General features: G+C 35.9%; 1 long non-coding RNA gene across 1 annotated transcript; it reads right to left on the reverse strand.

The window, feature by feature from the left end:
* Positions 1-1564: 1564 nt before the first annotated feature.
* Positions 1565-3397, reverse strand: LOC127494080 (uncharacterized). The gene is made up of 6 exons (XR_007924802.1): positions 2828-3397; positions 2563-2702; positions 2358-2453; positions 2103-2263; positions 1939-2022; positions 1565-1863 (listed from the first exon to the last, which is right to left on the reverse strand). It is a non-coding gene; the product is annotated as an uncharacterized LOC127494080 (long non-coding RNA).
* Positions 3398-14946: the final 11549 nt, after the last annotated feature.

Raw genomic sequence — 14946 nt, forward strand, 5'->3', positions numbered from 1 at the left:
GTTTTTTTCCCCCTGCTGTCCACCTTACTAACTTGAATTATTACAGTATCTGACACTTCAGTATGAATAGAAAAACCTAAAAAATGCTCAAAATTATGGCTGGGTGGTATATCGAGTTTGTATGATATATTGATATATTTTTTATAAACTATGGAATGAGGCAATACCGTTTATATCAATATACAGTGGTTTGCGAGCGCATCTGAAAAATAGCAAAGGATGCAGGGTGAGCTGCTGGCAGGGATGTGCACAATATAAAGACATGCTTTATATTAAAGGCTTCAAAATAACTGGTAAGATATAGTTAACACGTATAGTTTAAAGCGGCTTGCCCCTTCAGATGCTCTGACAGATATATGTGCTGACAGATAGATACTTGCCCTGTTTAATGCGTTGAGATGTGTTTTCCTCGGTGTAACTTACATTTCACAGGTATATTCTCCATCTGTAAAGGTACGAAATTAAAATACTTCCATTTTGCTGGCAGAAGTTGACAAGCCTTCTGTAAGCGAATCTCCGCTAAACTTCACAAACTTCCACGAACCAGTGCTGCGTCACACCAAACAGACAGAGCACAATAAAACCGGAGTGCAGTAATTCTTACTAAAATATACATATTGCTAAAATATTTGTTGTTGGACAATAAATGTGCCAAATGTAGATTTAAACCAACAAGTGCACTGCAAAAAATGCTTTTCTTACTTAGATTTTTTGTCTTGTTTCTAGTCCAAATATATAAAAATTCGTAAATCAGGAAGCATTTTCTAGAAATGATTGTCTTGTTTTTCAGAAAAAATAAATCAAAATTAAGTGAGTTTTTCCTTAAAACAAGCAAAATAATCTGTCAATGGGGTAAGCAAAATAATCAAAACAAGACAATTTTTACTTTTACTATTTTTTAGATATTTGGACTAGAAACAAGACAAAAACTAAGAAGTAAGAAGTAAAGTAAGAAAAGCATTTTTGTAGTGTGTATTTTTTATAATAGCAGTAATTCTTAAGTGTGAACATTCTGAACATTGTTTGTAGGACATCACTGGGCAGGATGTGAAATAACTTTTTTTTTTTTTTTTTTTATCCAAATAGAAAAAATTAGAAAATACCGAGATATATACCGTATATCGCCATTCAACTAAAAAAATAACGAGATATGATTTTTTGGCCATATCGCCCAGCCCTACCCAAAATTAAAACTAAAAATGATGATTTTATAATGTCTAAATATATACCTGAATGCATACTAAAGAAAAAACAACAACTGGGGGAACAGTTAATTAATTTGCTCCATATAAAGCTATCTAGTGGCAAGAGTCATGAAATAAAAAAATATAATATAGTCATTAAAACAATGATATATAAAATATGTTATATGTTTAAGTTGAAAGAATGTGAAGAATGTGCTTAAATTGTATTATTAAATTAAATTGTTGATAAAAATCTATTAATTTAGAGGTAAATAAAACAAAAACAAAAAAATATATATAAAAAATTGCATTAAAAAACAGAAGAAATATTATCAAAATGAAATGATATAAGCTTTCTGGACACAAAAAAAATTACAATAATAAGTAAGGGAGTGCTACAGCTACATGAGTAGAGCATTAGGGTTAAATATTTGACTTGTTAGTGCAACCAATTAGAATAGTAAAAAACAGAATATGTGTACATTATATGTTAACAAAAATCTACTTTTATTATACCTCTGGGGTAGCACCATACTGAAGAAGCTTAGAGACCATGAGCTTGTCCCTCTTCTCCACTGCTGCATGTAAAGCAGTCTGTCCGTTGTAATCATGCTGGTTCATGTTTGTACCAGCTAAGTACCATGCATGCACCAGCCTGTAGTCCTTGGCCTGAACTGCCCTAAATTAGAGAGGACAGTCGAATGCAAATGTCCACAACAGACTGACCAGTTAATTTATTGTTTCAAAGACTTACTTGATAAGTTCCATGCCGATTCGCACAGGGTGTAGTGTTACTGTGGCTCCCTGCAGCATCAAAATCTTGATCACGTCATCGTGCCTGGCATATGTAAGGCAATGGTGTAAAAAATGAAATACATAACTTAAATTAAATAATTAAAACTGCTGACAACCACTTACTTTTTTTTTATGGCAAGATGCAGAGGTGTGGAACCAAAGCGGTTTGTCATTTGGCATGAGGCTCCAAGAGCCAGTAACTGCAATACCATGTCGTTGTTGCCTTTTTCACAGGCTCTGTGCAAGACGGTGTTGCCATCATAATCTGCAGCATCTATATCCATCTAAAAAAAAAAAAGCATGAGATAAAGCATGGATTAAGAATTATACAGTATAACCGGTCATATGAAAGAGAAGCAAAATAATTAAATGCATTACATAATTGAGAATCTCCTGTAAAGACAGGAAGTCGTTGTTATCTATGCATCTCCTGGCAAAAGAGGGCATCAGACGTTGGATAGTGGATTGACGTTCCTGAGTAAAAACATATAATCGGATTTTACGTTACTTCATTCATCCAAGGGACTTTGATTCATCTCAATAAAAGAACAGAAAACAGAGGATGGCAAAAGTGTAAGCTCACTTCAAGCGTCTTGCGTTTAAGCCAGTCGAGTCTTAACACCTTGCCCACGATGCGGAGGAACTGCCGGTCTCGCCGTTTAGATCCCAATTCCGATAACGGAAGAAACAACGGATCATAAGATTCCTCTTCTGGTTCCTCAACTAATACGTCAAAGCAAGATTTAGATAAAATAAAAAGATTTTAATAGATAACAACATGACTTTTAAATGGTTTCTATTTTTTAGATTCAAAATTGTGATAAATATATATATAAACTTTTACTTACAGTACATGTTTTGAAGATTTACTTATCTTGCTAAACAGTGTTTAAGTTAAATGACCGTTTGAATTCGATTCACGCTCTTGCCGCGCGCGGGTTTACTTGCGCATGGGATTGCACATGCGCATTTGCCTGACCAACCTAAATATAAGTTTTAACCCTATTTGAGCGTATCCAAAGCCACTGGAATGCAAGCCTGCAACCTTTAGCTAAAAAAGCGTAACGGCTAATGCTAACTGGCGGTATTTTCTACTTTTTTCTATTTGGATAAAAAAAAAAAAAAAAAAGTTCTTTCACATCCTACAAACAATGTTCATATTGAAGGCTATGAAAACAAATATAGCCTAGTGAATGTAATGCAGGCAATTCTATATATTATGTGCAAAAAAAAAAATCACATTACATTCTAACATGGTAACATTACAATCTAAAAACAAAAGTAATGATTTTATTTTAAATTCACTAAAATAAAACCAAAAGCACAGACTATATTTGCTTACCCCATTACAATAGTCATTTAAGAATTACTGCCATCATAAAAAATACACACTACAAAAATGCTTTTCTTACTTTACTTCTTCTTATTTTTTCCCTGGTTATATAACTTTTTACTATTATGTTATAAATACAAAAAATAAATAAATAAATGAAAAACCTCATCTTGAAGGTCATATCTTGAATTTTGAGGATTTTTATTATTTTTTTATTTAATTTTGTTGGCATTTCCGATGCTGCAGTCTCGAGACCATTTTTTCAAACCAGGAATATAATCTGACATGAACTGTATATCCATAAATGTTGATTGCTATGCCAGAGATCGTATTATTATAGGGAGATAAGATGGTCTGTATCATAGACTGTAAAAAAAAAAAAAAACCAAGCAGAGGGAGTTGTCATGTGAAACCTTCAAACATTTGGTACCTTTGAAAAGCCCTGAATCTGCTCTTTACAGGACACCCAGACTGTGACAAACTGTGACACGTACGGTATCAGAGAAATTTGCTTAAATATGTCCACAACAAATCTATGCTTGGGTGTAAGAAGGATATGTATGGGCCATTCTACAGAATTGGTAATGATTTTTCATTTTTCACAGACCAACTGTAAAAGTGTAACTGAATCATGTCCAGTCTCTTGCACTCAGTATCCCACATAAAGTAAGTAATGTGTGAATTCAGACTGCTGAAATTTATATAGGCATATGCCATACAGATAAAGAAAAAGCAGTCTTGTGAATTTTCAATCATTGTCATCAAAATCGTAGGTATAGTTTACATCTGTATTGACAACAATCTTGTTTGTGAACAATGACACAAGGACTTTTTATTCTGATGCCACTGATCTACCCATTGTTAGAGTAACTACAGATTTTGAGTAAGTTCCAGATAATCTATTGTGTGGTGCTGTTTGTACAAATTGTTTTGAGAAATGCACTTGGTTTGCAAATCTTAAGGATGATTCAAGAAATGTACCAAAGTGACTGAGAAAAACTGTAATGGCTTATTTTCTGAGAAACTTTCTTTTAATAATGAGAAACTTTCCCTTAATAATGACTTAATTTCTCATACTTTCTCATTATGACTTGCTCATAAGTATATTTTTTCGTAATAATGAAACTTTCTTAGAACAATATAATGCATGCACTGTAAAATGTTTAGCCACAAACTCAGCTCTGTTACGCTGAGATCACAAGACTGCTTTTCACTATGACGAGAAATATCGGCACGTTTTAAATATTGCAAGATCTTGTCACATGCCTATTAGTTTATTATTGTGTTGATAAACATTTTAAATATTTTTGGTTCAAATGTTTGAGGGTAGATTTGTACTTTTATTAAGCAAGGATGTATTTAACCAAAAATTACATTTTTAATAATGTGACAAAAGATTTAGATTTAGATGTGCATTATATATATGTATGTATATATAATTTAAAAATACATTAAAAACCATTATTTTAAACTGTAATATTTGAATTTTTGATCACATTATTACAGCCTTGGTTACTATAAGAAACATTTTTTAAAAAGCATTAAAAACTTTAAATATTCCAAATTCGGGCCACTAGTGTATACAGCAATAAGGTTATGTTTTTAAACCCATCTGCATGGCGGTGAGGTTCAAGTATACAGACACAGCCATAATGATTGTGCAATCATTTTTTTATCAAACATTATGTACTCATTCAATGTGACTCATTACACTGTGTAAAACAAAACAAAAAAATTAACAATAATGAACATACTTTGACTGGTTAACATAAGCACAAAATAACTGCAAAAAAAGCCAAACAACCATAACTATATACATATATACAACTGTTTAATTATTCTTCTGTTTTAAAGCTGACCACTCTATTGTTAATAAGCAGCATGACGACTTTCATTGGCAGCTCCTTGATGATTTCTTCTATGTTTCCGGAGTACAGCTACGATGGCACCATAGATATGTCATCACTCCTGCTTAGAAAGTGGCAGGTGTCGTCGATCTCGGTTACTCCTACAGCTTCGATTTCCTGCTCCACAGGCTCAACCTCCTCAATCTGAATTTTCAAAAAATAAATAAATAAATATTAACAGATTACTAGTAAGTGTGTGTGTGTGTGTGTGTGTGTTTCTAATTATGAAAACAAAATAAAACAGACAGACATGCAGCACAGATAGATAGATAGATAGATAGATAGATAGATAGATAGATGATAGATAGATAGATAGATAGATGATCATAAGTACCTTGACGGATGTGTAGTTTGATGACTGAAACTTTCCCTTTCCATTGGGAAGCACAGTGGCACCTTGCCTTGGTGACTCAGATAACCACTCCTCGAAAATAGGTCCTCCTCCTCGCAAGTGGCAGAATGTGATGGTGGACAGAGGACATCTAGGGCAGCTCTCTCTGCATCTTCCAACACGCCCAGAGGAGCTGGATGTTCGGCCAACAAGCACAAAAAGCTGCCCATGTCTAATGGACAAGATGCAGTTTTTTAGAATATATGATGCCCCCTCCTCAATTTCAGGAGTAGGGCCATTCTTCTTGTGAAGAATCTGTAAGGGCACAGACTGAGGATGTACTGTACATTGAAATTTCAATTTTTGAGCCTCTGTGGACATATGAGGCAGCTTTTTGGTTTAGGCATGTCTGCACACATTTTAGCGCCAATTTTTGAGGGGTGGTGTCCATTCTGAGGGTTAGAAAAAAACAGATATCTTAGTAACATAAAACAACAACTATTATTATTATTATTATTCACTTTTCCAATTTGTTTTATTATGCACTATATAGTAACCTATGCATATTTTAAATTAATATTATTCGTTTGTACTTAAATTAATATTATTCATTAACTGATCTTGAGACAAAACAATGGCGCTGACATATTTTAAGTAATTTATGTGCGGTTTGTTTCATCACTGCTGCTCTTTCTCATCGAGGGTGCTGAGCTTTTCACTCATCTGCTGAGAAATATTCTTTTTCATCATCATCATCATGAGCAGCAGCAGCAGCAGAAGCAGCAGAAGTCCCAGATGGCCCAGTCACATCATTATCTTCAAATTCACACCATACATAGTCTGCAAACCTCACAGCCCTCTCTTTTGCAGTTTCAAGGTTCCTGGTCGAGAGGTCCTTGGGCTCCTCTGGTAACAGACTTCTTACTGGCCACCTCTTTGCCATATCCGAAATGTAAAAGTATAACCAATATTGTTTTGGAGGTACTTTGGGGGGAATCTGGTCCCACCACTTCTTCCTCTTTTCAAACAAGTCCCTTTTCAAGTTCTTACAATGAATTATATACCTATACAAATGGAATGGAGTCTAAAAATCGTAATCAAAATCATCCATTCAGTTCCAAAAGGATGGTCTTGGTCTTTTCTGTCTGTCCATTCTTCCTCTTTTCTTTTCACACACTCTTGGAGAAGCCCGAGCTTCAGAGATGGCAAAAGTACACACATCCTTTACTCACCAGAAGTACAGATACTTGTGTTTAAAAAGACTCTGGTAAAAGTTGAAGTACTGACTGCACTTTTTACTCAAGTTAAAGTAAAGAAGTATGGGCTCTGACATGTACTTAAAAAGTAGCCATTACTACTACCTTTTTTAGTGTCACGGTGGTAACTGGACCTCACATCATATTAATACAAAAGAACTTACATTTCAAATTTTGTTAGCTAATGAATGTATCCAGGCTTAACAACCACCATGTAGAACAGGGCCAGACTGGGACAAATTTTCAGGCCCAGAAATCTCACACTCATCCAGGTCATCCCATACACCCACAACAAATTCTGAAACCACGGACAACCCTTTTTTTTATGGCCATCACATAAAAAAGGTTTAAATCCTTAGGCTGGGGCCATGCAAAATAATTAAAGGTTCTCTCTTGAACTGCACCTTCACTTTCATTTCCCTGAAATCTCTGTCTCTCACTTGTGTGCTTGTTTACTTTTTTCACTAATTTTCTTGTACCTGTTTCTTTTTCATCAGCATGTCTACTACTGTTATGAACAGAACTGTCTTCACCTTGTTGCAAAACAACCACCTCATTGTTATCTGTTTGCACATATTATACATTTAAAGTGTCACATTATGACCATGTGTTATTATTTTATCTTAAAATGACTTAGGGCCCCGTTTCACAGGCTGGGCTTAGATTAAGCCAGGATTAGGCCTTAGTTCAATTAGGGCATTTAAGTAGCTTTTATAAAATTACCCTAGAAAAAAACATTACTGATGTGCATCTTGAGACAAAACAATGGCACTGACATATTTTAAGATATATCAGTGCAAGTTGCTTTCAGTTAAAACAGCTCAAACATGCATTTTAGTCTAGGACTAGCTTAAGCCTTGTCTGTGAAACTGGGGGTAGATTTAACAAAACTATATTTTCTAAATTGCCTAAATGTCAAAATTAGTACAATAAAAACTACATCATGACTATATCTTTATAGAAAAGTCCTAATACCGAACATTTAGCATTATCATGAGTCATATTTTTCCCTTACGAAAATTAACCATGGTTTTATCATAGTAAAAGTACCATGTTTTTGGCGGATTGATTACCATTTGTATAACCACAGTTTTACTACAAATTCCACGGTTAGTGTAGCAAAACCATGGTTAATTTGTGGTTACCATGGTTTAACAATAGCAACCAAGATTTTTGGTTTTATAAAACCTTCTATAAAACCATCGTTAATTTTCGTAAGGGTTGTGTTATCTGCTCTAGCTCCCTCTAAACCTATTATAAAACCATGTGAATATTCGTCTGCTAAATTACTACTATAACTTTACAATAGATAACAACGATGCCCTTCAGCATACAGCATTTTGAGTGATGATAGTAATGGACTGCTACTGCGAACAGTTGCAGTTTAATGCTTAACTAAGTAATCAAAGACAAAACTACAATAGCCTATTTACAGATAAAACTGACCTGCACTTGAAGTTCTGAACAGGTCAGTTTTGTTGCCTCTCTGCTCCACCTGGGCGCTTCCACATTCTCGAGTCTCTCGCATTGATTACTCTGATCGAAACCGTTTGGCGGAGGCGCGGAGCGCGCGCGAACCGAATCGCAGCGCAGTCATGAAGACTAATCGATTCATGATTTATTAGAGATGCCACCAAATACGGATTAAAACGAAAGTAACGAACCTGGTTTGAAAATGTAATACAGGTGCTGGTCATATAATTAGAATATCATCAAAAAGTTGATTTATTTCACTAATTCCATTCAAAAAGTGAAACTTGTATATTATATTCATTCATTACACACAGACTGATATATTTCAAATGTTTATTTCTTTTAATTTTGATGATTATAACTGACAACTAAGGAAAATCCCAAATTCAGTATCTCAGAAAATTAGAATATTACTAATGACCAATACAAAGAAAGTATTTTTAGAAATCTTGGCCAACTGAAAAGTATGAACATGAAAAGTATGAGCATGTACAGCACTCATTACTTAGTTGGGGCTCCTTTTGCCTGAATTACTGCAGCAATGCGGTGTGGCATGGAGTCGATCAGTCTGTGGCACTGCTCAGGTGTTATTAGAGCCCAGGTTGCTCTGATAGTGGCCTTCAGCTCTTCTGCATTGTTGGGTCTGGCATATCGCATCTTCCTCTTCACAATACCCCATAGATTTTCTATGGGGTTAAGGTCAGGTGAGTTTGCTGGCCAATTAAGAACAGGGATACCATGGTCCTTAAACCAGGTACTGGTAGCTTTGGCACTGTGTGCAGGTGCCAAGTCCTGTTGGAAAATGAAATCTGCATCTCCATAAAGTTGGTCAGCAGCAGGAAGCATGAAGTGCTCTAAAACTTCCTGGTATACGGCTACGTTGACCTTGGACCTCAGAAAACACAGTGGACCAACACCAGCAGATGACATGGCACCCCAAACCATCACTGACCGTGGAAACTTTACAATGGACCTCAAGCAATGTGGATTGTGTGCCTCTCCTCTCTTCCTCCAGACTCTGGGACCTTGATTTCCAAAGGAAATGCAAAATTTACTTTCATCAGAGAACATAACTTTGGACCACTCAGCAGCAGTCCAGTCCTTTTTGTCTTTAGCCCAGGCGAGACGCTTCTGACGCTGTCTGTTGTTCAAGAGTGGCTTGACATGACAGCTGAAACCCATGTCTTGCATACGTCTGTGCGTAGTGGTTCTTGAAGCACTGACTCCAGCTGCAGTCCACTCTTTGTGAATCTCCCCCACATTTTTGAATGGGTTTTGTTTCACAATCCTCTCCAGGGTGCGGTTATCCCTATTGCTTGTACACTTTTTTTCTACCACATCTTTTCCTTCCCTTCGCCTCTCTATTAATGTGCTTGGACACAGAGCTCTGTGAACAGCCAGCCTCTTTTGCAATGACCTTTTGTGTCTTGCCCTCCTTGTGCAAGGTGTCAATGGTCATCTTTTGGGCAACTGTCAAGTCAGCAGTCTTCCCCATGATTGTGTAGCCTACAGAACTAGACTGAGAGACCATTTAAAGGCCTTTGCAGGTGTTTTGAGTTAATTAGCTGATTAGAGTGTGGCACCAGGTGTCTTCAAAGTTGAACCTTTTCACAATATTCTAATTTTCTGAGATACTGAATTTGGGATTTTCCTTAGTTGTCAGTTATAATCATCAAAATTAAAAGAAATAAACATTTGAAATATATCAGTCTGTGTGTAATGAATGAATATAATATACAAGTTTCACTTTTTGAATGGAATTAGTGAAATAAATCAACTTTTTGATGATATTCTAATTATATGACCAGCACCTGTAAGTAGAAAGTACAGATATTTGTGTTAAAAAAGTAAGTGAAAGTAAAAAGTTGTCAGAAAAATAAATAGTGAAGTAAAGTACTGATACCAGAAAAATCAACTTAAGTACAGTAATAAAGTATTTGTAGCGTTACTTCCCATCTCTGCTTAGCTTATTCTGAATTGAGCTTAGCCTCACCAAACGGACGAGGCGTTTATACTTGACGCGCTCGCCGTTGTCCTATTCTTTGAAACGACAGGGGGCGACTCGGAGTAATTGTTCTCTAAACCATTCGGAAGCAGCGGTGAGAAGAAGTAAGGTACACACGTGACGATGTTTGTTTTTTATTATACACTTAACCAAACCCACGTTACAAAAGAACCAAAGAATAGTGTAAAATCCAGTAAACCCTGAGAGTATTACTTGTGACATTAGAACAAAATATACTGATATAAGTATAAAACTAAATGAAACAATCTCGTAAATATTTTCAAAATTCATTAAACATTTTTATTAAACATGGACATTTTGCTATTGTAGACTCATTTTGTAAATGTATGCAATTCAATTTGGACAAGCACAAACTGGGTGCTGGTAAGATGCCGGTACAGACGTACCGGCTCGAAGTCGTGTATCTTGGTATGCGAAGCCGCGCGCAGTTAAAAAAAAGAGCCGTGCACACACCGCCACGCGGAATGGGGTCTCGCGCATTCAGCGCGCACGACCCCCCACACCGCGATGACGTCGGTGTAAACCAAGCTTTATTCTTCTCCTAATTTTGTTTTGCGAAGAATCTCCACTGATTCTTCCAGAAGAAATCACGAGGAGCCTGCTCGCCACAGAGGCTTTATATATCCCGCGGCCAGCACTGACGCGGTGACGGCAGGAGGACTGTGACGCGTAGAACGAACCTGCTGCTGTGCTGGTCTGCTGGACATGAGCAGAAGTAACCTAGGCGCCTTTCTGAAGACCCATACAGTAAAGTTGAGCTGCATGCATTATCAAACCAAGACAATAATGAGAAACATAAGTAAAACAACAACAGTGCGCAATGTTACATATTATAATTAATATATCTGTATGATGTGAAATGTGAAGTGACTTTATCATTGATCATGACAATGTTGTAAAAACCTGATCTGCTTGTTAGAAATTAATTGCTGTCACGGAATGAACTTCTTAACATTAGGGCTTGATACTGATAAAGGGAAGTTAAATTGTCACTTGGTTTTATAGAATAAACAATCTTTCCAGATGGTATCTATTACAGTTTGGTTAAATTTTAAAGTAAGATTTTGAATTGGTTCAAGTGGTTTTCAGGCAAAATGGCCACTTGAGTAGGCCTGTCATGAGTTTGGCTACAGGGATTTTGAGTCAAGTCATGAAATTCTAACATTAGAACTGCAGGGAAAAATACAAACAGACATGTAATATCTATTTGGTCAAACTCCTGGTTTGTAAAAAATATTATTTGCAATCTTATAAACAAATTCTCTTTCTTATTTTTGAATATTAGCCAATGTTGTTTTAAAGAGGTTTCGGTTACATATTTCTGAGTTACATATTACTTTATCATTCAGTCTTGTTTTTTTTTAAGTTGTTATATTTCACTATAATTGATTACTTCTATGCAGATACATTTATATATATATATATATATATGTATAGTCAACTGCTTTTTTTGCTTTCTCTTCTCCATAATGGCACAAACCGGAGACGGTGACAGAGATTGCTGTTCTGGGCATTTGACGTTTGACAATTTATGGTCCCCTTTTTTAGTAGTCTCCCTCAAAATGTATCACAGGTCGACTTCATTTGAATTGGAAAATATAAGCTGCTGTAACATATAATCTGTATATGTTATGTTGTTTGGTATTGTATTTAATGTGTGTTTTGTATTTTTCTCTCTAAAAATAATAAAAAGTACAGAAAAAAGTTTTTAAGAAAAAAAGAAAAGAAAAAAAGAAAGAAAGAAGATTTGACTGTTCACAATTTAGTTTGCAACAAAGTAAAATAGTTTCACCTGTACAAAGAAGAGCTGGGGAACAGCCTAGGCTAATTCATGTGATGTAGCATAACAAGTGTTTAAAATAAATGATTATTAAAATACGAATAAATATGATTGAAAATAGTCCCATTATAACTAAAGAATGAGGCTTTGAATGCCACCAAGAAAAACACAGACTGAAAGCCTGTAATACTGAAAGTTTCTGGAATAAACTACATTGTATAAAATGATTTATGTTTTAATTTAAAGTAACCTTAAAGTAAATTATAAATATTGTATTAAAAATTGCATCAGCTTATTTAAGCAAAGGTAAAAGTAAACATCCTGATTTAAGTTCCCGAGTTAAGTTTTTTATATCAACTTTTTATAAATCCATCCATAAATCCAACTATTTTGACATGAAGGAACACAAATAAACCACAACATTAACCTCCTCTAAAACCACTGATGTATAAGATAAACATCCCTTTTTTAGGATACTGTGTTTTCAATGTAATGTTGTAAAATCCAATTAATAAGTCATTATTGGAAAGGACCTTCATAAATCAATCTAAACATCTGATAATTCAATATATCAGTGGATTTCAATCCTGGTCCTGGGGACCCAGCACTCTGCACATTTTGTATATCTTATCTGATACACTCAGTTGAGGTATATATTGATCTGCCTATATTGATCTGATGATTTGAATCAAGTGTGTTAACAAAATGTGAGTCCCCAGAACCAGGATTGAAATCCACAGCAATATATAATACAATGTAATTTTTCAAGAGATATAGATGTTATTGCATTATAGAGTAGCTATGCTTCAGAGCATGATGTGACTACATTTTAATGATGTTAATTATATATATATATATATATATATATATATATAAAACACATACACACACACATTACCCATAAACCCACATTAATTGATTCATGAGGGTCATATGGATTAACATTGCGTTAATTTTGCATGATTTTTGAAGCATCAGCTTTGAGGGACATGTACATGTGCATTATATGGACTTGCAGGAATGGATTATTTTTCTAAAAATCAGAAGAAAGTCATATACATCTTAATCTCAGCCTCAGACGTCACGCCCATGGACCGTTGGCTGAATGTCTGATGTCTGGCAAACTTATCTGGAAACACTTCAGGAGTTTCGAAGTCGCCATCTGGTTGGTTGAATTCTACAGGATGTCCGGGAGACGTGCTCCAGCTGGAAACTCCAACTGGAAACAAATGCCGCCAAACCCCCTCAGAAGAACGCCGTCATGTTTACAACTGTAACAATGAGCGCTTACCAGGATCAACTTAACGCTGTATTTTGTAGTATGTAAAGTTTGTGGCCTCATTGTTGCAGTAAACTTGCATAACATTCTTGAATAAATAATTTATTAGATGCATGCCAGTCTGTTACTGCAGGGACATTGACTTTACATTTTCACGCCCCTAAACTTGACGCGGAACAAAACGAACTGTGATTGGTTGTGTTACATGTCAGTCAAACGTCCTCTTGGGTGGTCCTTGGCCAATGAAAGCTGCGATAGAGTCCAGACACTAGACCTTCTGCCTTCAATCTGAAGGTCTGGCTATGCGAGACTATATACATCTGAATTGGCATGAGGGTGAGTAATTCATGAGAGAATTGAACTTTTTGGGTGGAATATCCCTTTAAATGTATTCAACTCATTCAACTGAGACTGCCTTGTTATCGGTCACAGGGATTTTCCTACTATTGCTTTGCTGATGACACACAGCTTTACTTTTCATTTCAGCCAGACCGATCCCACGGTAGCTGCATACATTTCCTGGCGGACATGAAAGTACATCACCTGCAGCTCAACCTAGCCAAGACAGAGCTTCTTGTCTTCCCAGCCACTCCACAATTTCACCATCCAGCTAGGTTAATTTACAAAAATACACTTTTAGATAAAATGGTACAAAAGCTGGTACGGTACCCTTTAAAAAAGTTCTAATATGTACCATTTAGGTACTAATAAATACACTTTTGGTATCAATATGTACCTCTGTGGTACTAATATGCACTCTTTAGGTATAAAGGTGTACCATTTGAAATGGTACTGTCCAAGCGACAGCTTTTGTACCTTTTTTCTGAGTGTACCATTGAGTTCAGCCTGAAATCCTGGCGCAATCTTTGATGAACCAAATTACAACTACAGCACAGCCATGCAGGAAGATCAGGCCCTTCTCGACTGACCTTTCAGCACAACTCTGGACTATTGCAATGCTTTTCTGGCTGGACTACCAACTTGTGCATTCTCTCTTTTGAACTCTTTTGGTATTATTGTTTCAGAGTTGCATACTATAGTTAACTAAAATCACATGGGTAGCATGTTTGGTATCGGTGGACTCCAACTTTCGTTTCCTATTTAGTAATTTATGTTACATGTTGCTAACTCTGTGACACAATAGTATTATAAAAATCTAGAAGGTTCTTCTCTCATACATCCAATCCAATGTCTTATGCTAATATCTTACTAGAGAACAAAGACTAGTAAAAAAGTTCCCTCCGAAGGAACAACTCCTTATTGGCTTAGACACCTCAAGAGGGTGTGACATCTTCACTTCAAAATTACTGATCACAGGATCACTGCCCCCTTCCTCTTCTTTCCTTTTACTGAAAAATGCTGATGTGAAGATGATGCTGTGCTAGAAGCTTCTAAGGAACCCCAAGCTTGTGCTAGGCTTCGGCCTTGTCCTTCCATTCACCAAAGATCCTCTGAATCCAACTGGTTCTCTCTCATCAAGACAACATCAGCAAAGATCAACTGGAGCCTCAACAAATTGCATCAGGACAGTTCAATTTAAATGGGCGAGACATGCAAGTCAAACTTAGTCTCATTATTTGAT

This window comes from Ctenopharyngodon idella, chromosome 14 (assembly GCF_019924925.1).
Source record: "Ctenopharyngodon idella isolate HZGC_01 chromosome 14, HZGC01, whole genome shotgun sequence".
Taxonomy (NCBI): domain Eukaryota; kingdom Metazoa; phylum Chordata; class Actinopteri; order Cypriniformes; family Xenocyprididae; genus Ctenopharyngodon; species Ctenopharyngodon idella.